This window comes from Dendrobates tinctorius, unplaced genomic scaffold, assembly GCF_039654945.1.
Source record: "Dendrobates tinctorius isolate UK_male_01 unplaced genomic scaffold, ASM3965494v1 ptg000105l, whole genome shotgun sequence".
NCBI lineage: Eukaryota > Metazoa > Chordata > Amphibia > Anura > Dendrobatidae > Dendrobates > Dendrobates tinctorius.
In genome coordinates this window covers 9497282-9524602 of record NW_027361773.1, presented here as the reverse complement: position 1 = coordinate 9524602, position 27321 = coordinate 9497282, and the positions used below count along the sequence as shown (strand labels likewise).

Genomic DNA, 27321 nt, shown 5'->3' with positions numbered 1-27321 from the left:
CTTACCTTTCCGAGCGTCCACAGAGGCTGTATTAATGGTGGAAAAGTGTTTTTGGATCCTTCGACGCAGTTCTTGGGAAGTTTGACCAACATAAATCTGTGGACATGAGCAGACAATGACATAAACAATATTGGTTGTTTTACAATTAATATACGACCTGAGTTTATTCTTCACCTGATCAGTGGGATTGCAAAATACATCCCGTGTGGGATGCATGAATGGACAAATATTGCAGTCTCCACAAGGGAAAGAGCCTCTCAAAATTATGCCCCGATTCAATCTAGAGGTAGGCCTAGTATAGTGACTCCTTGTAAGGATGTCTCTTAAATTAGGAGCTCTTTTGGCAGGAACCAACGGTTGTTTGCTGACTACCAAGGCCGTCTGTAAGTCAGTGGTTTGAGACTGCAGATTAGCTCTCTGATAGGCCTGGGAAATTAATTTGTTGTGATAACTTCTCATTTTTAATCTCTCAGTAAGATCACGTTTCTTCTCACCCTTAAGAATTCAAGGGCACTGTCAATTAAAGATCTCAATTTAGTAGAATACAATCCAGTTGGATTTGAGGGAAGCTTTCGGTAGATATTCTGGTTATTCAATTGCCTGTGGGCTTCTTCTTGATACAAATTGTGGGGCCATAAAACTATGTTGCCCCCTTTATCTGCCTCCCTGATAATAAACTCATTGGTGGATCTCAAATTAGCTAGGGCGCGTTTCTCTGCTGATGTCAAATTAGATGTAACAGTAGTGGATATGGGCAGTGCTTCAATGTCTCTCTTGGCCATTTCAAAAAAAAATTCTGACAGCAGGCACAATAGAGAAAGGAGGTGAAATGCAAGATCTAGTCCTATGAGGAAACCTGGGCCTACCTGTAGTGGTTTCTCCCTCTTGCAAAAGATCCATCAAATCCTTTAAAACTCTTTGGTCCGTCTGATCAAGGAAGGAAGACATATTTGGTTTGTTGTGAAGAACTTGAAGGATAATTTTCCTGCAAAACAAGAAAAGATCCTTGACCAATGTAAATTTGTCCATTTGCTGGATGGGTGAAAATGTTAAACCCTTAACATTTAACACAGAGGTCTCAGTCGGTGATAAAACATGTTCGGTTAAATTGACAATTTGGAAAGTTTCTGTTTCATTCGACGTATCATTTAACCCTCTAGGAACCAAGTTGAGTTTGAGATACTCTTCTAAACATCGAATATTCCATAAAAACCTAATCCCATGTTTCTGTGCTGCGATTAAGTCCGTGGTAAAACGAGAAAAATCAGTGTCAGGACCTGTATCTGAGGCCTCAAAAAATGCCTAAGAGGCAGAGGCTCTCCAAGCCGCCTCCCGCGTGTCCCAATCCATGACACCTGCACACAACTGAACAACGTCACATATGATAACCAATGACACAATTTGGGAGTACATCCAGCTGAAATAATCCCTCTGCCACATGAGCCAGGTCACAACTTCTGCAACGACAATCGTTATGCTCCTGCCAATAAAGACTTCCAATTCATTATTGACAAACAATTCCCCACTCAAAACTGTTGTCTGTCAATGGAAAAATAGGATTTTTTGTGTCACTAGTTGCTCAAAGGCACTGGAAAAGCAAGATGGCTTCCAAAAACCAATCCAGTAAAATCCACCCTCGGAAATAGAAATGGCCTCTTCTGAGACTGGAAGCATGCCCAAACCACAGTTAACATCAACATATTTAGCACTGCTGCACAGGGGAGAACATAGCTAAAAGGGTTCTCAGGGTGAATAATGTGGGGCTTTAGTATCATTTTAGTGGCAAAAATCGTAATTTTTAATTTTAATAAATCGTTGACATCCTGTTTCACATAAACTAGGAATTATAGCTCTCCATCAGTACATGAAGCAACATCACCTGTTTATTTGGTAAAAGCAAGGAGGCCAGCAATCAGAGCAAGCCTCAAGTTCTACTCCTCCCTCTTCTCATCATGCTCATCTTTCTGTCAGTCAGATGGCACCAGCAAGTATTAGTTGGATGGTGTCATCATCACCGTGATCATTGTCATACACAACTACTGGTTTTCATATTTGAAGTACACCTCATCCTTATTCATTGCACCTGCAAATATCCATTCCTGATTATGTCTTGAGGAGACAGTCATCTGCTGGTTTACCAACTAAACTGCTCAATTTGCTGGTAGGTGCTGTTGTACCACTGTGTACACACTCACACATGGGTAACGGAGAAAAGAAAGTGCAACCACTGAGGGACACTACAACTACATTCAACTGATACATGTACAGACGAAAAAGGCCTTAGCCACACAATTAAGCATACCACCTCAGACCTAACTCACTAAAAGGCCATTAAGGGGTTCCTCATACCTCCTAAGACACCAGAGTGGAGGCTGCAATACTAAACAAGGGAAGAAAAAATAGTGAAGTAAAATATGAAAACCCAGGTTGAGTACCTAAAACTTATTCATATTGGGTAGTGAGGGAAAACTAAAGAGAACCAAAAAAAGACACAAGTAACCTCCAAGAAACCTAACTGTGGTAAAAGGAAAACGTGCTGGGAAGGAAAGCAAACAGACTTACTGTAGGAATGCAACTGGAGTTTACTAGAAAAGATAAACCCCTTAGCGGAAGAGCTGGAACTCCTGAATACACATCCACCAAGAGGTATAGCCAGAAAGGAAATGCAGTGAAGTGTAAACGTATAAGACCCTGCCTAGAGTGTGAGAGGGCAAACCAAATCGGGACAATGAGAAACACCTCAAAGACAATAGAAACCATCAGCATTTGGACAGGTAAGAAAGGGCAATAGCTCAACAGACAGAGGAACTGACCACCCAGCAACAGGTCACCGGATGAAGTCCTCAAACGAAGCTATGAGAGCTACCTCGTGAAGTTAAATGCATATTTTGCAACTTTTATGTGCATTCAGCCTTGCTGGAAAATACCCAGTAGCTATTATTTCTTGCAGAAAGGGATTTTTCTCTCTGCTGTCATGTGCAGAACATAGCGCTCAAAGACAAGTCAAGTGAGTAGCCTAAAATGCATTGCACTATAGACACCTGGAGCAGCATCTATGGACAGGGACAATACTTGAATTTCACAGCCTACTGGGTGAATGCAGCTATGCACCAACCCAACTGGAACAGGTGTTGAAGCCTCTGCAACTGGCAGCTATGTCTGTTTACACCACCAGGCGGCATTAATCTGTCTCCAGCTAAACCTCCTCTGGATCCTCAACACATATATCCCCATCCCGAACAGCCATATGGTATAGCATTGATTCAATACACCAATCTCACTAATTTTCTCATGCAAGGTTAAGCAATGAAAGTGATTTCATATAGAAGAAAAAAGGTTTTCCAGCTCACCATATCCTGTGATCCAGTATGCATGTAATGACGTACTGACAAAACAAGGAGTAGCAAATGAAAAGGGAAGAAATGCAGCTTTTGGCAATAATTATTACAAATAGAAAATGTATTGAGACATATTTAAAAACCCTAGAAATTCATAGCATTTTGCGGGGGGGAGCAAGAAACAACATGACAATTTGCCCACTTAATGTGAATTTCTTGGACTTTTAAATATGTCCCACACTCAATAAATTTTCTATTTTTAGTAATTAATGCCAGAAGCTGGATTTCTTCCCTTTTCAAGTGATTTCATAGCTTAAAAGCCTCAGGGACAACATACATACAGCAACCGAGCTGCTGTGCATCAAGCATTAACTTTCACACTGGCAGGTCCCAATTAGCTGAGCAACACTGCTCAAAATCTTCTGGTCACCTCACAGTCAGGCAAAGTAACTCACACTTTGTCACTTTGTCACACATGCAGGTGGTGAACGTGGTTCATGGACCCATTGTGCCACGGGGCTGGACTTGCCTACGAGGAGTGAAATTAAGCGGCGACCTGGTATTCACTAGAGCTCCTGATGGTGGAGTCAGGCTTGAGCTACAGGTAGCCGCCAGGTACCATTCCTAGGCGGTTCTGTGTCTGCAGTAAGGTACGCAGACACAGACTGGACTCGGCTCAGTTTATACTACTTAGGCAGGACAGATACTGACATGGAGTCACACACAGAGCTAGATTCAGAGATTGGTATAACAGTCAGGACAACTTGGAGTACTAAGATAGATTCATGTTCAGACACACTGATCTTGGGAAGAGCTTCAGGCTGCACCGTAGTGGCTTCAGAGTTCATATACTGGCCACCCATGGACCAGGGGAGAAGGTTCAGGCACTGTCTGCACAGGGACAAGGGGTTCGGGTTCAAGCACTGGCCACACAGGGAACAGAGGAGGCAGGTTCAGGCACTGGCCACACATACACCAAGGGAGTAAGTTGAGGTAATGCAGAACAGGGAAGCAGGATTGGGTATTGGCCACACATGGACCAGGGAGCAGGTAAGGATAAAGGACCTGGCCACACAAGGACCCGGGAACCCAACAACTCACTAGTTCCAAACTAACTAATGAATCAATGTTGCTTAGGCACCTCCATATTGGGGTGGGTGCCTTTTATACAAGATGCCTCCCAGCTAATGGCTTGGGCATCTTTAGGTGTGTGCTGCACCTTTAAAAATATACTACTGTAATACCTCTAAAATTAAAACCTTACCATGTGTCAAAAATTACCTGAATGTGAATAAGTGCAGATCAGGACAGGAGCCCAACTGAGGATACCCAGCCTTGGGAAGCTATACAAATGCATTGCCCAGCTCAAAAAAAGGGAGGTTGGTTTAAGGACTGTTTCACATGTCCATTTATTTCCGGTACCGAAAAAACTGTACAGAAGATGACAGTGTCTGTATGTCTGTGTGTGTAATAAAAGGGACACACATGTGGCAACTGTGTGCCGCATCGGTACTGCTCTGAAGGGTGCCAGGGAAGAAGTGCTACAGTAAGTGCTGTTCCACGGTGCTGGGTGCCGAAGATGGCTCTAATCATTCTCCCTTGCTCTGCCGGTGATCAGCACGAGCAGGGGAGAATGATGAGAGTTGTATTCAAGTGATCACAATGACAGCAGGTGGCGGCTGATGGAACTATTACTCTCATCAGCCTACGCCTGCTGCCGCTAATAACAGTGACAGTAGGAGTTGCTGATGGGAGTATTCATCAGCCACCACATGCGCTATAAATAAATGAAAAACCCGGCATGGGCTCCCTTCTATTTTCTATAATCAGCCAGGCAAACTGGCAGCTGAGGGCTGTGACCCTCAGCTGTCAGCTTCAGTAAGGCTAGTTACCAAGAAGAGAGGGGTCCTCACACTGTTTAATTATTTAAATAAATAATTTAAAAAAATTACTTGGGGTCACCCTCTTTTTGACAACCAGCCTTGCTAAAGCTGACAGCTGGCGACTGGTATTCTCAGGCTGGTAAGGGGCCATTGATATAGACCCCCCAACCTAAAACTATTAGTCTTCAGCTGCCCAGAAAAGACACATCTATTAGATGCGCCCATGCTTGTGCTTTGCCCGACTCTTCCCACTTGCCCTGAAGCGGTGGCAATTGGGGTTCATATTTGTGGGGTTGATGTCACCTTTGTATTGTCAGGTGGCGTCAAGCCAATGGCTTATTAATTGAGAGGTGTCTATAAGGCCTGTTTCACACATCAGTTTTTCGAAATCCGTCAAAATCCGCCATTGTGCCAAAAAAACGGATCCGCCATTTTGCTTGGCGTATCCATTTTTTTTCTCATTGAGTTGCATTACCGGCGGATCTTGACGGATGGCCATCTGTTCGATCCGTTTTTTTGCGGATCCGACAAAACTTTGGCGTCCGCCGACATGCCTGAACCGACCATGCAACGTTTTTTCGGCGGCCGGATCCGCATTTGACATTGCGCATGGCCGGAGGATTTGCCTCGCTCAGAAATTTAACCGTAAACTCTGTTCTGGCGGCGAAAAAAATTCTCTCTCTCCTCTCTCAAGACACCTATCCATTATTAAAACTATAGTTGTATTGTAAATAAAGACACAGCGAGGTCTTTTATTAGAATTAAAGCAAAACACAGTCTTCCATTTTTATTTAAAAATGATAAACACAGTTATACCCACCTAATGCCTAATTCCACTGAAGCTCTCGTCTTCTGTAGTAAAACTAAAATAAAAAACAACAATATCCCCCACCTCGCCATCATTTTGTCCTATGCCGTAATCCATGTCTGAGGGAGATGTGGCCATCCAGGCTGAGAGCCACTGGTGAATGAGCTGCTGCGAGTGCAACATCATTGACCAGTGTAAACGTCATCGAGGTCAGTGAGGCTGCGTTCCCAGCAGGGCTGAACTGCGGTGACCTCAACACCATGGGAAAAAGCCAGTGATAAGGTCACCGCAGTTCAAGATAATTGTCTTCACAGCAGATCACTGTGAAAATTTTTAATTTGTCACTTGTGGTGACAGTTTTTACACGTACTGGAGACAATGACACACATAAACCTATTCAAATGATTGAGTCTTTGCATGTCCGTGTGTTTCCACGGACCGTGTGTCCGTGGGCAAAACACGCTGACATGTTCATTTTTTACGGTCAGTGTAGGGAGATGTACCAGGCTGGTGGTGTTTCTCTTATTCCAGGGCCGGAACTGTCGGAATTGCCACCGTTGTTGCCGAGGGAAGGACTTTCTGACTGGAAGAGACCTTTGGACCTGACTGCAGGGAGCGGGTCTGATATTAAAGGGACAGGGCGTGGGAGTACGGGGCTTTTGACGGGAAGACAGCATGTGTGACAGGAGAAGGCTGACTACCTCTCAGCAAAGCTACGGCAGCATTCAAGCCCTCTCTCCGCTTTGCATTCCCCCGTGCATGCAGACTGTGTAGTTCCAGAGACCGGTACTCCAGTCATCCCAACTCGGGACCCAACAGACAGTGCACACTGAAGGCGTAAGTGTGACCGTGGCCACCACTTCGGGACTGAGTTCACCAACTGCAGAGCCGCAGATTGCCACTTGGGCAGCACCTTGTTCCAGGACCACAAGACTACATGTGAGGAGACCGGAATACATTGCTACCGTTAAGAGACAGTGCTTCACTTTTCTTCGGGACCAGTTCGGGAGCTTCGCGCGTCACCTACGACTACACCGTGGGATCTTACAGCCTCAGCCGTCTGGGAAACACTGACTGACAAGTTAACCTCTACTATTACTCTACTGTGGTATATTCCTTGCAAATCTATATTATCTCTCCCTGCGTGGAGTATTCACTGTTATTGCTATTTCTTTTAAAATACCAGTTAACACTTCCTCAGCTTCCTGCTCATCACTGCATCCCGCATTCCTGCTAGCATCTTACATCAGCATGGGCTGCAAGACATCCCACACACGTGCACACGAAGAACACACATGGATGTCATCTGTGTGACACGCATCGGCGCTATGGAAGAAGCGCTACAGAAAGCCCTCTTCTGGTTTGTGATGATGCAATATGTTAGAATTTAGGGACCCAATTTAAACTTTTGCCCAGTGCCCCACTTCATCTAAAACCAGACCTACCTGGTGGTAAATATTAGTAAGGACATGAGAATGTATGAGCTATATATTAGTGAAGACATTAGAATGGATGGTCTTATGGCGATATATATTAAGGAAAACACATCAGAGTGTATGGGCTCCTGGTAGTATATATTAGTGAGAACATCAGAATCTATGGGCTCCTGGTGGTAATTATTAGTGAGAACATCAGAATATACAGGTTCCTAGTATAATATATTAGTGAGGATATCAGAATATATGGGCTCCTGGAACATACTGTATACAGGTGCTTCTCACTAAATTAGAATATCATCAAAAAATAAATTTATTTTAGTTCTTCAATACAAAAAGTGAAGCTCATATATTATATAGAATCATAGAATCATAGAGTTGAAAGGGACCTCCTGGGCCTTCTGGTCCAACCCCCTGCTCAAAGCAGGATTCGCTAAATCATCCCAAACAGAGTGATCTATTTCAAGTGTTTATTTCTGTTAATGTTGATGATTATGACTTACAGCCAATGAAAACCCAAAAGTCATTATCTCAGTAAATTAGAATACTTTATAACACCAGCTTGAAAAATTAGTTTAACCCCTTCCTTACCGATGACGGAATAGTATGTCATCGGTAAGGTCTCCCGCTTTGAGGTGGGCTCCGGCGGTGAGCCCACCTCAAAGCCGCAACATGTCAGCTGTTATGAACAGCTGACATGTGCCCGCAATAGGTGCGAGTGGAATCGCCCTCCGCCCGCGCCTATTAACTAGTTAAATCCCGCTGTCAAAGCTGACAGCAGGCATTTAAATAGCATTTCCGGCCGCCAGGCCGGAAATGACCTCATCGCCGACCCCGTCATGTGATCGGGGGTCGGCGTCATGTTGCCTGGACAACCAGAGGTCTCTATGAGACCTCTATGGTTGTTCCAGGCATATGGCTTTCAGCGCCACCTGGTGGTCGGCGCTGAAAGCACAGGAGTAAATTTGCTACATATAGGCGATCTGCTCATCGCCCATATGTAGCAGAGCCAATCGGGTTGCACATGCTTCTAGCCTCCTATGGAGGCTATTGAAGCATGCCAAAAGTAAAAAAAAAAATGTTTAAAAATAAAAAAACCTAAAAGTTCAAATCACCCCCCTTTCACCCCAATAAAAATAAAACAGTTAAAAAAAAAATCCCACATACACATACTAGGTATTGCCGCATTCAGAATCGCCCAATCAATAAAAAAAAGCATTAACCCGATCGCTAAACGGCGTAGCGAGAAAAAAATTCAAAACGCCAGAATTACGTTTTTTTGTCGCCACGAGATTGCATTAAAATGCAATAACGGGCGATCAAAAGAACGTATTTGCACAAACGTGGTATCATTAAAAACATCAGCCCGGCATGGAAAAAATAAGCTGTCACCCGACCGCAGATCACGAAAAATGGAGACGCTACGGATCTCAGAATATTGCGCAAATTTTTTTTTAGCAAACTTTGGAATTTTTTTTCACCACTCAGATAATAGAGGACATAGACATGTTTGGTGTCTATGAACTCATAATGACCTGGAAGATCATAATTGCAGGTAAGATTTAGGATCTAGTCAACCTAGCAAAAAAACAAGCAAAAAACAAGTGTGGGATTGCACTTTTTTTGCAATTTCACCGCACTTGGAATTTTTTTTCCCATTTTTGAGTACACGACATAGTAAAACCAATGGTGTCATTTAAAAGTACAACTCGTCCCACAAAAAATAAGCCCTCATATGGCCATATAGACAGAAAAATAAAAAAGTTATGGCACTGGAAAGAAGAGGAGCGAAAAACAAAAAGTAAATACACTCAAAACTTGGTCGGGGATCCATTTGCATCAATTACTGCATCAATGCGGCGCGGCATGGAAGCGATCAGCCTGCGGCACTGCTGAGGTGTTATGGAAGCCCAGGTTGCTTTGATAGCAGCCTTCAGCTTGTCTGCATTGTTGGGTCTGGTGTCTCTCATCTTCCTTTTGACAATACCCCATAGATTCTCTATGGGGTTAAGGTTAGGCGAGTTTGCTGGCCAATCAAGTACAGTGATACTATTGTTTATACACCAGGCATTGGTACTTTTAGCAGTGTGGACAGGTGCCAAGTCCTGCTGGAGAATGAAATTGCCATCTCCAAAAAGCTTGTCGGCAGAGGGAAGCAATTTCCTGGTAGACGGCTGTGCTGACTTTGGTCTTGATAAAACACAGTGGACCTACACCAGCATATAATTTTGCTCCTCAAAATATCACAGATTGTGGAAACTTCACACTAGACATCAAGCATCTTGGATTGTGTGCCTCTCCACTCTTCCTCCAGACTCTGGGACTTTGGTTTCCAAATGAAATGCAAAATTTATTTTCATCTGAAAACAACACTTTGGACCACTGAGCAACAGTCCAGTTCTTTTTCTCCTTGGCCCAGGTAAGATGCTTCTGGTGTTGTCTATTGGTCATGAGTGGCTTGACACAAGGAATGCAACACTTGTAGCCCATGTCCTGGATATGTCTATGTGTGGTGGCTCTTGAAGCAATGATTCCATTAACAGTCCATTCCTTGTGAATTTCCTTGTGAATTTTTCTTAACAATCCTTTCAAGGCTGCGGTTATCCTGGTTGATTGTGCACCTTTTTCTAACTCACTTTTCCTTCCGCTCAACTTTCCATTAATATGCTTGGATACAGCACTCTATGAACAGCAAGCTTCTTTAGCAATGACCTTTTGTAGTTTGCCCTCATTGGACATCTGTCAAGTCAGAATTCTTCCCCATGATTGTGGAGCCTACTGAAACAGACTAAGAAACCTTTTATACGCTTAGGAAGCTTTTGCAGCTGTTTTTGTTCATTATTCTAATTTACTGAGATATAATGACTTCTGGGTTTTCACTGACTGTAAGCCATAATCATCAAAATTAACACAAAAAGAAGAAGCACCTGTATATTAGAGAAGACATCAGAATATATCGGCTCCTGGTAAGTATATATTAGTGAAGACATGAGATTGTATGGTCTCCTGGGGGTATATATTATTGAAGATATCAGATTGTATGGCTCCTGGTGGTATATATTATTGAAGACATCAAAATGTATGGGTTCCTGGTAGGTATATTTGTGTATGAATGTATGTGCTCTTTGTATGAAGGTGCTCTGTGCATATACCTATCTACTGTATATGAAAGTATGTACTCTGTGCATACATGTGTTTGTATGTGCTCTGTGTAAACATTTATGTCTATGCATGTGCTCTGTATACATGTATATGTATGTGATCTGTGTATATATATATGCGTAGAGCTGGCGTCCCTGCACACTGCTTCACTCCCCTGGCAGGGATGCTAAATCACTCACCACCGTGGACCCGCACTTCCTCCTCCTGCTGCTGATGCCCTGGGTCTGCGCATGGCTTGCAGGTCTCGGGCACTCTGCTTAGGGAGTACGTGCAGTCCAGCCCTCTTATAGGGACAGCGCGCGATGTCCTAAAGTGTCTCCAGCCAATGGCTTGGAAACATTTGTTATTTAAGTCACCTCCACTTGATGGGAGGTGCCTGTGCAATGTTATTAGTAGAGTTGAGCGACTTTTGGTTTTTTAGGGTCGAGTTTCGTTTCGTGAAACCCGACTTTTCCAAAAGTCGGGTCGAGCAAGATCGTCCGATTATAGGGAAAAGTCGGGGTCGTCCCGAAACACGAAACCCAATGTAAGTCAATGGGGAATAAAAGTCGGCAGTGAGAGGAGGACAGGAAACACACCTACAGTGGCCATTTGAATGCCAAAAGCATCAATTCTTCTTACTTAAGCTTGTCAACCTTAATTAACTTCATAATACAAGTTACACACTGAAAAATGGGGGTTATTTGGCTAAAGTTGTGGGGGGGTAGGGCTGGCTCCAGGTTTTCATGTGCCCTGGGCAAAAGAGCGCCCCTTTAACACATACCACAACTCATCATGCTCCGATATGGCAGAGAAATAGCGGTATAGTACAATGAAAAATACTTCACTTTTTACATCTCATGACGAGGCCCATCTATTTCTCCATACAGAATCATTGGTCCCATATATTGTTTGAAACGGTATATGATGAGCTCCACATAATGCTACAGTATATGTTGGTCCCCATGGATGAAGCTCCATTGTCTTATGGGCCCAAATAATGCTCCAAACATAATGGGCCCCATTTCTAATGCTCTAGTGTATAATGGGCCCTGTAAATGCTGCTCCAGTGTCTGATGTACACCTTTGGATTGTTCCAGTGTATGGTGGGCCCCATCTATCATTCTCCAGAGTATAGTGCTCCCCAAAAATTGCTGTCCCAACATTGAAAACAATCAAATAAGTCTCCTCGCTAGGGAATCCCTGTACTAGTCTGGACTCCTCGTCGTCCCCATCTTCCATCTCACTGCACAGTATTTCAACCTTCCAAGTGCTGTGATCCTGAGCAAGCAGGGGGGTGCCCACTCGTTGGCGACGGCACTGGCACAGGGCCCCTGATAGTACGGTGGTGTGTCTGATGGCGGGTGGGCCGAACCTGCACTTTCATCTGCAGCTTCCTCTTTGTCACCGTGTAAGATGGAACTGTATATGGGAAGGGTAACCTGAGTTTCATCAGGGTCAGATTCAGGCCGTGTAGCGTGCGAGGGGAATGTAGTGGTCTGGGTCAATGTACCAGCAGATTCATCGAGCAGTGGCTGGGCATCAGTGCACTTGTGTCGCCCCCAGGAGTACGGTCGCCACAGTGGCATTACCTTCCTCCTAGGGAGTGTGATGTCATGCTTGGGAGCAACGAAGGATCTCTCTAGCAGGTTAACTGATTGGGCGGCGTTATTCCCACGAGTCATGACCCTCCAAACAGCGTTCATGAAGGCAAAGTGTTTGTTTTACGTGGGCAGTATGGTTGCAAAGCTGAACCTTAAAGGAATGTCCAGAAGGGCACCACCAGGAGTGGAGCCTACGGTTTAATTCGACTCCACTTGGGAAACCTCAACCATGCCAGCTACAGAAAAGATGCACACATTGCAAGCTTAATTCCGTTAACGAACAAGACTCCGTCATGCCCCGCGGTCCGAGTCCGGCTTACTAGAGGGACACGTGAGGCTCTGGCACATGAGATTGGCCAATAACTGGTGTGTCATGCCCTTACATGTCCGTGGCTGCATGTGCGCTACACTGAAAAGGCCAGCGTTTGTCGCTTACAGGTGCAGATAACCCGCTGAACAACGTTAGTGATGGGGATCTGTGATTACAATTATTACCCGCGAACGATGATTTCCCAGTAAGGGCAGGTCAACCGCAATTCCGGAATTAGGCCTAACCGTCATTCCTGAAAAAATTAAAAACTTACGTGTGCAAACCACAGGTGCTGTAGCTTGCTTAACAGCTCGCCAGCCGTTATCACACCCAGTATGGATTACACGTGATTGCACAAAGGTGAGAAAGGGTACCGTATCCCCAGATAACATGTATGGATAGCGTACACATTCAAAATATATGTTTATACATCAGGAGGCAGGCTCAGACGGTGTTAGGCCCAGTATGGATTGTACGTGATTGCACAAAGGTTAGAAAGGGTACCGTATCCCCGGATAACATGTATGGATAGCATAGTGTACACATTCAAAATATATGTCTATACATCAGGAGGCAGGCTCAGACGGTGTTAGGCCCAGTATGGATTGCACGTGATTGCACAAAGGTTAGAAAGGGTACCGTATCCCCAGATAACATGTATGGATAGCGTACACATTCAAAATATATGTCTATACATCAGGAGGCAGGCTCAGACGGTGTTAGGCCCAGTATGGATTGCACGTGATTGCACAAAGGTTAGAAAGGGTACCGTATCCCCGGATAACATGTATGAATAGCATAGTGTACACATTCAAAATATATGTCTATACATCAGGAGGCTGGCTCAGACGGTGTTAGGCCAAGTATGGATTGCACGTGATTGCACAAAGGTTAGAAAGGGTACAGTATCCCCAGATAACATGTATGGATAGCGTACACATTCAAAATATATGTCTATACATCAGGAGGCAGGCTCAGACGGTGTTAGGCCCAGTATGGATTGCACGTGATTGCACAAAGGTTAGAAAGGGTACCGTATCCCCGGATAACATGTATGGATAGCATAGTGTACACATTCAAAATATATGTCTATACATCAGGAGGCAGGCTCAGACGGTGTTAGGCCTAGTATGGATTGCACGTGATTGCACAAAGGTTAGAAAGGGTACCATATCCCCAGATAACATGTATGGATAGCGTACACATTCACAATATAAGTCTATACATCAGGAGGCAGGCTCAGACAGTGTTAGGCCCAGTATGGATTGCACGTGATTGCACAAAGGTTAGAAAGGGTACCGTATCCCCAGATAACATGTATGGATAGCGTACACATTCAAAATATATGTCTATACATCAGGAGGCAGGCTCAGACGGTGTTAGGCCCAGTATGGATTGCACGTGATTGCACAAAGGTTAGAAAGGGTACCGTATCCCCGGATAACATGTATGGATAGCATAGTGTACACATTCAAAATATATATCTATACATCAGGAGGCAGGCTCAGACAGTGTTAGGCCCAGTATGGATTGCACGTGATTGCACAAAGGTTAGAAAGGGTACCGTATCCCCGGATAACATGTATGGATAGCGTACACATTCAAAATATATGTCTATACATCAGGAGGCAGGCTCAGATGGTGTTAGGCCCAGTATGGATTGCACGTGATTGCACAAATGTTAGAAAGGGTACCGTATCCCCAGATAACATGTATGGATAGCGTACACATTCAAAATATATGTCTATACATCAGGAGGCAGGCTCAGACGGTGTTAGGCCCAGTATGGATTGCACGTGATTGCACAAAGGTTAGAAAGGGTACCGTATCCCAAGATAATATGTATGGATAGCGTACACATTCAAAATATATGTCTATACATCAGGAGGCAGGCTCAGACGGTGTTAGGCCCGGTATGGATTGCACGTGATTGCACAAAGGTTAGAAAGGGTACCGTATCCCCAGATAACATGTATGGATAGCGTACACATTCAAAATATATGTCTATACATCAGGAGGCAGGCTCAGATGGTGTCAGGCACAGTATGGATTTGACGGCCCAGATTACACAGCGGAGGAGCAGGGAGAGGTAAAGATTGCAAATGCTGGGGCCCTGCCCAAGCAAGGGGGGCCCACTCGTGGGCGTCGGTACTGGCACTGGGCCCCTCATAGTACAGCGGTGTGTCTGACGGCGGGTGTGCACCACCACCGTCAGAGACACTTGATTGCACTATGAGGGACCCTGTGCCAGTGCCCGCGCCCAAGAGTCGGCCTACCCACCTGTCCAGGGCAACGGCACTCGCACAGTGTCGTGCGCTAGGTGGTGACCCCGGCCATGGGGGGGGAGGCAGCACAGTTAGGGAGTTTTAGAAAGTGGCATATGTTGATGTTGGACATTCAGCTGATGCAAAAGGCGAAATAGGTGAAGTCCCAGGAAGAGGTGGACCAAAGCAAGCCATTTTTCTGTCACCCTATGTGTCATCAGGGGAAGGTGGGACAAAATCCTTGGAAACCCATGCATGGTTCATTTTAATGAAGGTTAGATCATCCACATTTTGGGTTGACAGACGGGTCCTTTTTTCCGTCAGGATTGATCCAGCTGCACTGAAGACTCTTTCCGATAGCACACTTGCAGCTGGGCAAGCGAGCTCCTGTAAGGCATATTGGGCCAATTCAGGCCAGGTGTCCAGTTTAGCGGCCCAATAGTCAAAGGGGAATGACCTGTGTGGGAGAACATCGATATGGGAGGAAAAGTAGTTTGTAACCATAGTTGACAACTGCTGTCTCCTGTCACTTTCCATCGATGCAGTATTACCAGTTGTGTGAGCGGTATTTGAAAAATCAGTCCACAACATTGTCATGAAACCCCTGTCTCCAACGCCACTTCTGCTGTGTGCACCACGAACACCTCTGCCAAGCTGCCCCCGGCCCGTACGGCTCGTGTGAGAACCATCACCGCTGCTGTGTGCTGGGAATGCCTCAAGCAACTGATTTACCAGAGTTGCTTGTTTATTAGCCAATATTAGGTCAAGGTTCTCCTGTGGCATGATGTTTTGTAATTTGCCTTTATAGCGTGGATCCAGGATGCTGGCCAACCAGTAGTCGTCATCGTTCATCATTTTGGCAATGCGGGGGTCCCTTTTTAGGATCTGCAAGGCATAATCTGACATGTGGGCCAATGTTCCCGGTGTCAATGATGCACTGCGAGTGCTGGTTGGAGTAGCACTTTCTGACAAATCCACATCCCTCCAGTCACGCACAAACCCTGTACCAGACCTTGCCACGCCAACATTTTCACTTGCCCCACGAGATGCATCCTCCTCCCCTAAGTAATCATCCCCATCATCATCCTCCTCCTCCTCTTCTTCCTCCACCTCGTCCAGGAGAGGTCCCTGAGCAGACAATGGCTGAATGTCATCAAGGATTCCCTCCACCTCTTCCTCCTCGTCAACATTGGCTGCAGACGCCTGCTCCTTAAGGTGCGTCAAAGTTTGCATGAGCAGACGCATATGTGGGATGCTCATGCTTAGGATGGCGTCGTCTGCGCTTACCAGCCGTGTGCATTCCTCAAAACACTGAAGGACTTTACAGAGGTCTTTCAGCTTCGACCACTGCACACCTGTCAACTCCATGTCTGCTCTCAAAGTGCCTGGCCGTGTATCCTCCCACAAATGCATTATGGCCTGCCTCTGCTCGCACAGCCGCTCCACCATGTGCAGGGTGGAGTTCCACCTTGTTGCAATGTCGATAATGAGGCGGTGGTTGGGAAGGTGGAGCAATCACTGTTGCTTCAAGTACTCGGCCAGTACCTCGGCGGTGTGTCTGTTGCCCAAACACATCATCTGCAACACAGCCTGCTGACGCTTTCCGCTAGCTGCTCGATAGGGGGACACCTTGTGTGCAACAGTGGCAGCTGCAGATGGAGTGCTCGTACGACTGCGCTCTGTGGACGAGCTTTCGCTTCTGGAGGAGGAGGAGGAGGAGGAGGGTCGAACGCCTACAGCCAACTGTTTCCTATACCATGGGTAGGCAGCACTGTCCCACCACAGCTGTCCCCTGTGGACCCTGCATCCACCACATTAACCCAGTGCGCAGTGATGGACACGTAACGGCCCTGGCCATGCCGACTGGACCATGCATCAGTTGTGAGGTGCACCTTTCCGCTCACTGACTGCTTGAGTGCATGGACAATGCGGTCTTTCACATGATGGTGGAGGGCTGGGATGGCTTTGCGAGAGAAGAAGTGGCGACTGGGTAGGTCATAGCGTGGTACTGCATAGGCCATGAGTTCGCGGAAAGCTGTGCTTTCCACCAACCGAAAGGGCATCATCTCAAACGAGATTAGTTTGGCAATGTGGGCGTTCAAACCCAGTGAAGCGGGTGAGAGACTGAGTACTTTCTTGACCTACTCATAGTGTCTGGGAGGGTGAGCTGGACTTGAGAGCTGCATATGGTGGAAGTAGCGGTGGACAGGGCGGACTGAGAGAGGGTTGATGATGGTGATGGAGTTGTTGTTCTTTCTGATGGCCTAGAATCAGTCTTTCGTTGATATAACAGTGGGATTCCCTGACTGCTGTGGCATTGCAACGACACCTCAACATTTGCTGCTGTGCTAACCGGTGGGCTTACAGTGGGGGAAACAATGTAGCGTTGCTGACTACCTTCGTTGTGATCAGTTGCACATGTGGCACTTGAGGTTTGGTGTTGTGTCCACGCTTGCAAGTGCATGCTGGTTAAATGTCTAAGCATGCAACTGGTATCCAAATTTTTCAGATTTTTCCCTTGGCTAAAGGTCTTTGCGCACTTCTTACAGATAACCTTGGCCTGATCATGAGGATTTTGTTCAAAAAAGTGCCACACTGCACTCTTCCTACTTTGGCAGACATTTTGCGGCCTAGCACGCTGTGATCTTTTGACCCTCTGGACAAGCTGTCCAGCAACTCTTTTGATGTTTGGAACCTGTCTTTGGAGTGCTCCGGGCCTGCCAGATAACAGCTGTTGCGATGTCGATGTCTGCTGTGGATGCTCCTCATCTGAGCTATTGGAAGCAGCACCCTCTTCCCCCAATGGATGCCAATCTGGGTCAACAACTGGGTCATCCATCACCTCCTCTTCTATGTCATGTGCACCTTCCTCTGTGTCACCGTGTATGGTGGTATAGTGTGCGGGAAGGGGCACCTGAGTCTCATCAGGGTCAGAATCTGGCTCTGTACCCTGCGAGGACAATGTAGTGCTCTGAGTGAATGTACCAGCAGAATCATCCATCAGCGGCTGTGCATCAGTGCACTCCATGTCAGATTCATCTTGGCCTGGGTAATTCACCATTTCACTTGATAATCCAGGCATGGTATGTGAAAACAGCTCCAAGGAGTAATCAGTAGTATGGCCTGCGTCATCCTTCAATCTTGGTTGGGGTGAAGGACACAAGGAAAGGTGTGGTTCATGAACATGAGCCTCCAATGACGACTCAGTGCTTTTACTTTTTACAACTGAAGAAGAGGAGGCGATAAAGCTGGAGGCTGAGTCAGCAATGTAAGACAAAACTTTTTCCTGATGCTCTGGCTTTAAAAGCGGTTTGCCAACTCCTAGAAAACTAAGCGTTCGAGGCCTTATGTAGCCAGACGATGACGCAGGCTCAACACCTCCTGCATTCGGTCCTATTTTGCTCTTGCCACTACGATCAGATCCACCACCAACACCATCATTACCAGCTGCCAACCCCCGCCCAATTCCACGGCCTCTTCCACCAGCCTTCCTCATTTTTGGTAGAAATGTAGACAAAATCCAACAAACTATATAGTAATGTAAAACAAGGTACAAGGTGTCTATAGGACAGGGGAGATTTTGAATTTCTGCAGACACTTGTGGACACTGGACACTTTTGGATTGTGTGAGGCCCACTGAGTATCTGAGCACGCTGTCACAGGCTCGATGGCAGAGCTGTGACCAAAGTGACTAGAGGATAAGGGAGATTTTTAATTTCTGCACACACTTATGGACACTGGACACTTATGGATTGTGTGAGGCCCACTGAGTATCTGAGCGCTCTGTCACAGGCTCGATGGCAGAGCTGTGACCAAAGTGACTAGAGGATAAGGGAGATTTTTAATTTCTGCACACACTTGTGGACACTGGACACTTATGGATTGTGTGAGGCCCACTGAGTATCTGAGCGCTCTGTCACAGGCTCGATGGCAGAGCTGTGACCAAAGTGACTAGAGGATAAGGGAGATTTTTAATTTCTGCACACACTTGTGGACACTGGACACTTATGGATTGTGTGAGGCCCACTGAGTATCTGAGCGCTCTGTCACAGGCTCGATGGCAGAGCTGTGACCAAAGTGACTAGAGGATAAGGGAGATTTTTAATTTCTGCACACACTTGTGGACACTGGACACTTATGGATTGTGTGAGGCCCAATGAGTATCTGAGCGCTCTGTCACAGGCTCGATGGCAGAGCTGTGACCAAAGTGACTAGAGGATAAGGGAGATTTTTAATTTCTGCACACACTTGTGGACACTGGACACTTATGGATTGTGTGAGGCCCACTGAGTATCTGAGCGCTATGTCACAGGCAGAAATTGGCTAGTGTATCACAAACTACAAGGTGTATGTAGAATTGGGCAGAATTGGAATCTCCCTAGAGTGCAGGTCTGTAAGAATGGAACATGTCCTCGACTTATTCTCACAGAGTGACTCACTGATAGCTTCACTGTGGCTGTGATAACAGCCGTTACACGGTACTGTGTGAGGAGCGTACACCGCTGTATGGTGTGAAAAAATGCACGCTCAGTACCTCAGCAGGACAAAAAAAAAATTGTGATTGCTTTTAAAAAAGCAGTTTGCAGAGCAGTGGGTAAACAGCAATGCAGGAATGTCAGGAAGCCTTAGAAGGCAGCCCAACAACCAACACCACTGATACACCACTATATAGCCTCCCCTTGCACTGCACAGTGACTGGTGTGTTGTACAGGCAAAATCGCTAGCAGCAGAAGCAGTTTTTTTTTCTTCTTCTCAGCAGGACAAAAAAAAAAATTGGGATTGCTTTTAAAAAAGCAGTTTGAGGAGCAGTGGGTAAACAGCAATGCAGGAATGTCAGGAAGCCTTAGAAGGCAGCCCAACAACCAACACCACTGATACACCACTATATAGCCTCCCCTTGTACTTCACAGTGACTGGTGTGTTGTACAGGCAAAATCGCTAGCAGCAGAAGCAGTTTTTTTTTCTTCTTCTCAGCAGGACAAAAAAAAAAATTGGGATTGCTTTTAAAAAAGCAGTTTGTGGAGCAGTGGGTAAACAGCAATGCAGGAATGTCAGGAAGCCTTAGAAGGCAGCCCAACAACCAACACCACTGATACACCACTATATAGCCTCCCCTTGCACTGCACAGTGACTGGTGTGTTGTACAGGCAAAATCGCTAGCAGCAGAAGCAGTTTTTGGTGTCTTCTTCCCTGCCTAACGCTCTCCCTACAAAATCAGCAGCAGCAGCAGCTCTCCCTATTCTGAGATCAGCATGAGTAACATGGCGGTCGGCGTGCATGCCCTTTTATACCCCCTGTGACGCCCCCCAAAGCAAGCCAATCACTTGCATGCCCTTCTGAAAGATGGTGGTGACCCGTGCCTATGTCATCACGTTGCCCACAGTGTCCGTGGATCCTGATTGGCTGAAAAAGAGCGCAAAACAAACTTTTGAAACGCGACTTTGGCGCGTAAGTCGCCGACCTCGTGGCCGACCTCATCCTAGGGTCGGGTTTCGTTTCATGAAACCCTACTTTGCCAAAAGTTGGCGACTTTTGAATTTTTTCGACCCGTTTCGCTCAACTCTAGTTATTAGTCTATTCCCAAAGACGCTAGTTCTCATGTACCAGTCTGCTAGCTCTCGCTAGTGTTTGTCTGTCCCTAACCTCCTTGCCACTGTATGCATTGTCAGTCTGTATTACAGCCGGATCTGTCAGCACTTGTAGTGCCATTCTGTATGTCAGCTGGACCTGCCTGCACCAGCTGTGTCAATCTGTAAATCAGCCAGACCTGTCTGCACTTGCCATGCCAATTTGTGTATCAGTTGTCCTAGTCCTTTTCTGCCAGTACCTGCCTGCATCAGCTGTCCTCTCCCTCTGGGCAGTTCCAGCTACCAGTCTCTTGGAGGTCAGCTGCCATGCATCCATGGTCTGTGCTGGAGTGGCAACTGGTATTCATCGGGAGCCAAGCCTAACTTAACCAGCAAGGGCTCTACACTGTGTTCCAAATTATTATGCAAAAAATATTTCCTCATATTTTCTCTAAATTACCTATTTGAATTGCAGTCATTGTTATTTTCCAGTCATCTAATATTCTAGTATAATTGCAATGCTTTTGAACAAACTGAATATGAAAACAGTATATTTTTAAAAATAATAAACACTCAAAATGCATGTTCCAAATTATTATGCACAGCAGTTTTCAACCTTTTTATTTTGAACAAAAAAATGGTCAATTGTGAAATTATAAGCATTATCAGCTTATTACAAAATGAAATCAAACAGTTTTCAAGTCAAAACTTTATTCTAGGTGATATTACATTTGCACATAGGACCCCTTGTTCGAAAGAAGCTTCTGAACTCTCTCGTCTATTGAATTTGTCAGTTTTTGGATGGTTTGTGCATCAATTGTTTTGCATGTGGACAGAATACCCTCCCAGAGCTGTTGCTTAGATGTGAACTGCCTCCCGCCATCATAGACACTCCTTTTGATGATGCTCCAGAGGTTCTCAATGGGGTTGAGGTCAGGGGAAGATGGTGGCCACACCATAAGTTTGTCCTCCCATAGCAGCCAGAGATGCAGATGTGTTATTTGCAGCATGAGACGGTGCATTATCATGCATGAAAATGATCTTGCTGCGGAAAGCACGGCTCTTCCTCTTGAACCATGGCAGGAAGTGCTGTTTTAGAAACTCCACATAGATTACGGAGTTCATCTTTACCCCTTCAATGATCCTAAAGGGGCCGACAACCTCTCTCCCCATGATTCCAGCCCAAAACATTACTCCACCTCCTCCTTGTTGGCGCCTTAGCCGTGTTTTCATGAGGTGTCCATCAACCAGCCATCCTCCACTCCATCCATCTGGACCATCGAGCGTTGCACGGCACTCATCGGTGAACAAAACAGTTTGGAAGTCAGGCTTCATGTATCGTTTGGCCCACTGAAGCCATTTCTGCTTGTGTGCAGTGGATAGAGGTGGTCGACAGGATGGCTTACGCACAGCTGCAAACCTCTGAAGGACCCTGCATCTTGTTGTTCGGAGGACGTTGGAGGCACCAGCAGCTTCAAAAACTTGTCTGCTGCTATGACAAGGCATTTTTGCAGTTGCTCTTTTAACCTGATGCAATTGCCTGTTGGAAAGAGTCCTCAATTTTTCCTTATCAGCACGCACACGTGTGTGCTGGGAATCAGCTACATACTTCTTGATTGTGCGATAATCACGATGAAGTGTCTTGGCAATGTTGATTGTAGTCATGCCTTGACCTAAATACTCCACAATTTGTTGCTTCTCAGCAGCCGACACATCCTTTTTCTTTCCCATTTTGGCAAGAAATGTAGGCTGCTTAATATTGTGGAACAGCCTTCTTAAGTAGTCTTGCCTTTATTTGGACACTCCTGTCAAACTAATTTGCACAGGTATCTGCAATTGCTTTCAGTGATATAAAGAGCCCTGACACACATCACCATCAATGAGTTTAAATGACAAACAAAAAAATTCTAACCTTATCACTCCTAAACTATTTTTGCATAATAATTTGGAACACAGTGTAGTAAAAAGTCAGGTGCTCACCTAGTCTCACCCTAGCAGGCTCTCCTCCACAACTCCTGTTACAATATGTGTGTATGTGTGTATACATGCATGTGTACTGTGTGTGGGTATACATATGCGTTTGCAACATACAGTGTTTTTGTCACATGCTGTGTGTGTGTGTATGTACTCATATTATAAATCCTGGTACTCCAGAAAAGAGTTCATAAGTGTAAACATGTTGCCAATCGCTCAACAAATGAGCAAAATGCTGCTCATTTTACGAGTGATTGGATTGTTTATGGGTGAGCAAAAATTATTGTTATCAGCAGCACAACGCCCAGTGTAAATTGTAGATTTGCTTCTGATAACATGATATTGTATGGGGACAGGTTGATCTACTATTGATCATTCTGTGCCCATCATTCTTCATCAATCTGTGTAAAGAGGCGAGAAAACTACTGCAGGAATGGCCAAAACTATGTGATGAATTGGTGCAACTAACTTCATCATTACACCATACATGCCTGCTGTACAGTATGTCAGATGTAAAGAATAGATTAATGAACAGAGTATAAAAAGTTTTTATCTTTCACAAATGCAATTCAACATTACTGTATGAAATGTACCATATGCTTATAATAAAAAAAGGCAAAGCTTATTTTTCACTATGGGAGAAAACACAAAGGAAGCAGATGGGACGCCCTCACACCCAGGGCTGTGGGGTACTCGATACCGGGCCTGATGAGCTTCAATGGGATATGTCATGGCAGCTGGAACCCGGCCCGTGGCCCTGGGCACCCATTGTAAAAGGGGAATGTTCAGTGTGCTTATGGTAGTGAAAGTTTATAAGTGATTCGTGACGCCACCTGTGGTATTCGGCAATAGAGATGTAAGCCGACGCTGCAGACAGATCCTCTGGGACAGATGGTGTGGTGCAGCAGTGATGTTATAGCCCTCCACAGGCAGGGATGTAGTCCCCGGGCAGTGTAGGTGAAGGGACACTTAGATGATGTAGTGTCAGGAGCGAGGGATCTAGCAGTGCTGGGCAGGTTGGCGCAGGAATAAGTGGAGGACACCAGGGCATGTAGTTCCAAAGCTTTACTCACAGTCTCTTGTACAAACAGGTGCCTGCTTCTGTGCCATGTCCTCCGGGTTATGGACTCAGTCAACCTCCAGGCCAGATGGAATACTCCTTTCCAACACGCCGCCAACATATGTGCCTTTTCTGAATGTCTCCTCTTATAGCGCCTTTGAGTGAAGTACTCCTAGTACTGAGTTACACTGGAGTTCCCCCAGTCAGATGTTCCTACGAACTCTACTTGTACGGCAGACAGCTGTAGCCTGCTTCAGGGACTCCTTGCTATTAAGTCCCGGCTCACTAATATGTTGCTGTTGTGCCCCCAAGTCTTGTGTGGGAATAAAGCGGTCACTACTTCTATTCCTCCGGTGTCTGCTGCAGGACCATTAGTATCCGTACAACCTCAGGGACCGGACCCCGGCCTTGTGCTTAGAACTTGAAAAGGGTTCTCTTCTAACCCTGGTCCTTGTTCTCTTATTCGCCTCACGTTCCGTGCTAATCCTTCTTCCCAATGGAAAATCAAGCTTCCTTTCTCTGTCTCTTTCCTGTGCCAGCAGACCCAGATCACTGTAGCCTGCTGCAGCACTTCCTTCTTCCATCTCTCTCCCGGGGATCTTCTCTGTCTCACATTCTGTCCTTCTACATCCTCACTCACTGACTGAGTGCAAAGACTGACTGACTGACTCAACTCTTCCTGCTCTTTTGGTGCGAACTAAACTCCACCCACCTCCCAGCACGTTTCATTTTCCAAGCAGGGAGCCACCAAGGGGTGCTTTGCTATACTCCAAGAAGGGAGCCGCCCAAGGTGCTTTGCTACACTACTTTGTGGTGTGGGGTGCAGGTGTTGGAGTGTGGTCAGGTGTTTCCGCCTTACCTGGATGGTGGGGCACCACACCTCAGGAGGAGGTGCAGTACCTCTGTGGCGACTGAGCCTCAGGGGCACCACACAAAGCTTTACCAACAGCTTTTCTTGTAAGTAAAGGTTTTACAGGTATCATGAGAGAAGTAACACTCACACAGATGTTCCTGTTTGACTAGACTGCCATTACAATACGTTAACCATCACGATGAATACTATAAAAACTCAAACCTTTTATTTTCTAATTTAGCACAACATTTTTTTGAAAGAGTGCAAAATTTTTTTTAAAAAATAGGATACAATTCATAGACTATTATAATGTTTACACGCAAAACAAATATAAGTGAATATATACGTATATATATGTTAGGCGTCAGGTTTCTGCGTCTGCTCTGCAGGAATCCAGAGCCTCACATTCTGCGGTCTCCTGCTGTCTTTCTACTGCAGAGGAGATTACTTTGCAGCAGACCGTTCCAGAGACTAAGTCCCTCTGTATTCCTACTGGGCATGCTCACGAGACGATCTCTCATTGGAGATCGGGAGTCATGTGCCCAGGTCCTGTTTCAGATCTCATTGGTCCATCTCGGAGATCTGGAAGGTCCCGCACGGCTATAAAAAGCGCGCATGGCCGCTATGTGTGAATGGTGACGGATGTATGTTTCTGGTGACTGACTCATTATAAAACCCCTTCCCTCTGATATTACGCATGTGAATAGGGAATTAGTTTAGCAGTCAGCGCCAGTCAGTGGCAAGCCTTAGGCCACTGTGCACACCGCACCTCTACGCTAGAGTCCGACATTGCGCTTGCTTTCTAGCTTTGTCATCGAGCTGCAGTGTCCTACGCCGCGCTCAAGTTGCAGCCCTTCTTGGCGCTCACAGTAGCGACGCCGCACACACAGTAGGTCTAGACGGACGCAGCTCCTCTGTCTTATGTCCTGCTCCTGTGACCAGATACTGTGTGTGCATTTACCTGAGGCCTGTGACACTAACAGGCTCAGTGTTTTTGTATGTTTTTGTTGCAGTGTCTCTGTGTGTGAACAGAGCCCGCTCTGCGCACTTTGGGTGAAGTTGAACCCATGCGCATTATACCGCCATATTGCTCCTCTGTCATTACCTAGCAGCAGTCATATCATCTACTGCACGGTGGACCCCGAGCGGCGAACGCACTTTATTATTATTTTTATTTAGTGCATTCCGCCATTCCTAACATATATATATTTATATGTAACACCAAGCCCGAGGGTTAGTAATGAACAGGTGTCAGCAAGATACCCTAATTAGTAAAACAGTACATAAAGAGTTAAAGACACGCTCACACACACACACCAGCCTATGGAGCAGTAGCATAAATAACCTATATATGTTGTAACAAAACAGCAACTGTTAGAAATCTGCAAGAAACGCAATAGTTGTATATTTTTCCCCAAAAATTTTTTAAAATTGCATTATAGATGCATCAATTCTGACACTTAGCTGCGCTCTTGCCACTTGCCCTGTAGTGGTGGCAAGTGGGGTTCATATTTGTTGGGTTGATGCCACCTTTGTATTGTCACATGAGATCAATCCCACAGGTTAGTAATGGAGAACCGTCTATAAAGGGCCCTTTACACACAGCTATATCGCTAGCAATATCGCTAAACACCGATTTTGTGACGCAGCACCGATATCACTAGCGATATAGCTACATGTGATACTCACCTCTGACCGGCTCCCCCGCTGGTTATCGCTGATCGCGCGAGATCAGCTTGGTCTATTTCTTGTCATCGGCTTCCTGCTGGCGCCGACGAGCGAGCCATGGAAGACATCATCGCTGCGTCTGACGGTAAGTATCGACCGCCAACCGCTGCTGCATCGCTAGTGAGATCTGCCTGTTTGGCAGCTCACTAGCGACCATTTAGCGATGCACCAGCGATCCTGACCGGGTGTAATAGTATTGTAGGAAGTCGAGGATTCTGATAGCATGGGGCAGTGAACAGACAGAAACAGGTTACTTTGTGCAAACAGTGCATTTTTGCACATCGATAACACCCCAAGCGATATACTGATAACACGCAATGAGAACAGTCCTCAACCTATATAGTAAGTCGGCAGAGTTCCCAAAACAGAGTCCTCACAAAAAAGGTGATCAAAAGGTGAGTGTGACACTCTGGAGACGTGGAGCAGTTCACACTAATGGTGCAGAGAGAGTCAAATCCAGATATGTAGAAAGAACAGGGAAGTCTAGAACAAGTTCACAAGTTGATTCCAAACGCAGCAAAACACATGAAGGTCCAAAGGCTGATTCACCAGTTGGTCCCAGAAGCGACGTGGACACAAATGAGTCCAGAAACAAGTTCACATCAGAGTATCAGGTTGATGATAGTTCCCACAGCTCTCACCGGGGAGAGTGAAGGATTGAGGCGACACACAGTTCAGAAACACAGTTCTTACCGAGGGTTAAGTTTCAAAGTCAACAGACTAATGGTACCACGATGAGTGCAGCTTTCCAAAGCAGAGAACAGAGAATGTCCTGAGCACAGTAGAAACACCCTGAGAAAACAAACAGCACAGCTGACAGAAGCAGAAACAAAATACTCCAGCAAGGAAGGCAGCAACTGGACCGGGTTTTATACAAATGAACAGGAAGTAGGGCACAGAGAAACAGCAACCTACATCTTGACAAAGGGCAAAGTCATTTAGAAAAAACCCGGAATACTGACACCGGGTCATATCATGGTCGGGATCGCTGGTGCATCGCTAAATATAACGGGGTCTTTAGACAGACACCTATCCATTACTATTCCTATAGTTATATGGTAAATAAACACACAGCCAGGATAAAGACTTCTTTATTGAATCTAAATTAAACATACACATTAAATCCCAGATGCCCTCGTCTCCTGCAACAACAAAAATAAAATAATAAACCAACATATAATACTACCCTGTCCGATGTCATGCATTTAATACTGAGTGTCCCACAGCGATCGGGAGATGTGACTGCTCTATCCGGCCTTTGGCGGTACACTGACAGGAGGTGATCGCTCCAGCAGTGCATCACTGCGATGCCATGAAACTTCACCGAAGTTCATCAGCTATCATGGTGCTACTGA

At 45.7% G+C, this 27321-nt stretch overlaps 1 long non-coding RNA gene across 1 annotated transcript; it reads right to left on the bottom strand.

Annotated features, from left to right (window-relative positions):
• On the bottom strand, window positions 1–26796 carry LOC141100518 (uncharacterized). The gene is made up of 3 exons (XR_012234710.1): window positions 26660–26796; window positions 867–985; window positions 1–96 (listed from the first exon to the last, which is right to left on the bottom strand). It is a non-coding gene; the product is annotated as an uncharacterized lncRNA (long non-coding RNA).
• Between the last annotated feature and the right edge of the window lie 525 nt (window positions 26797–27321).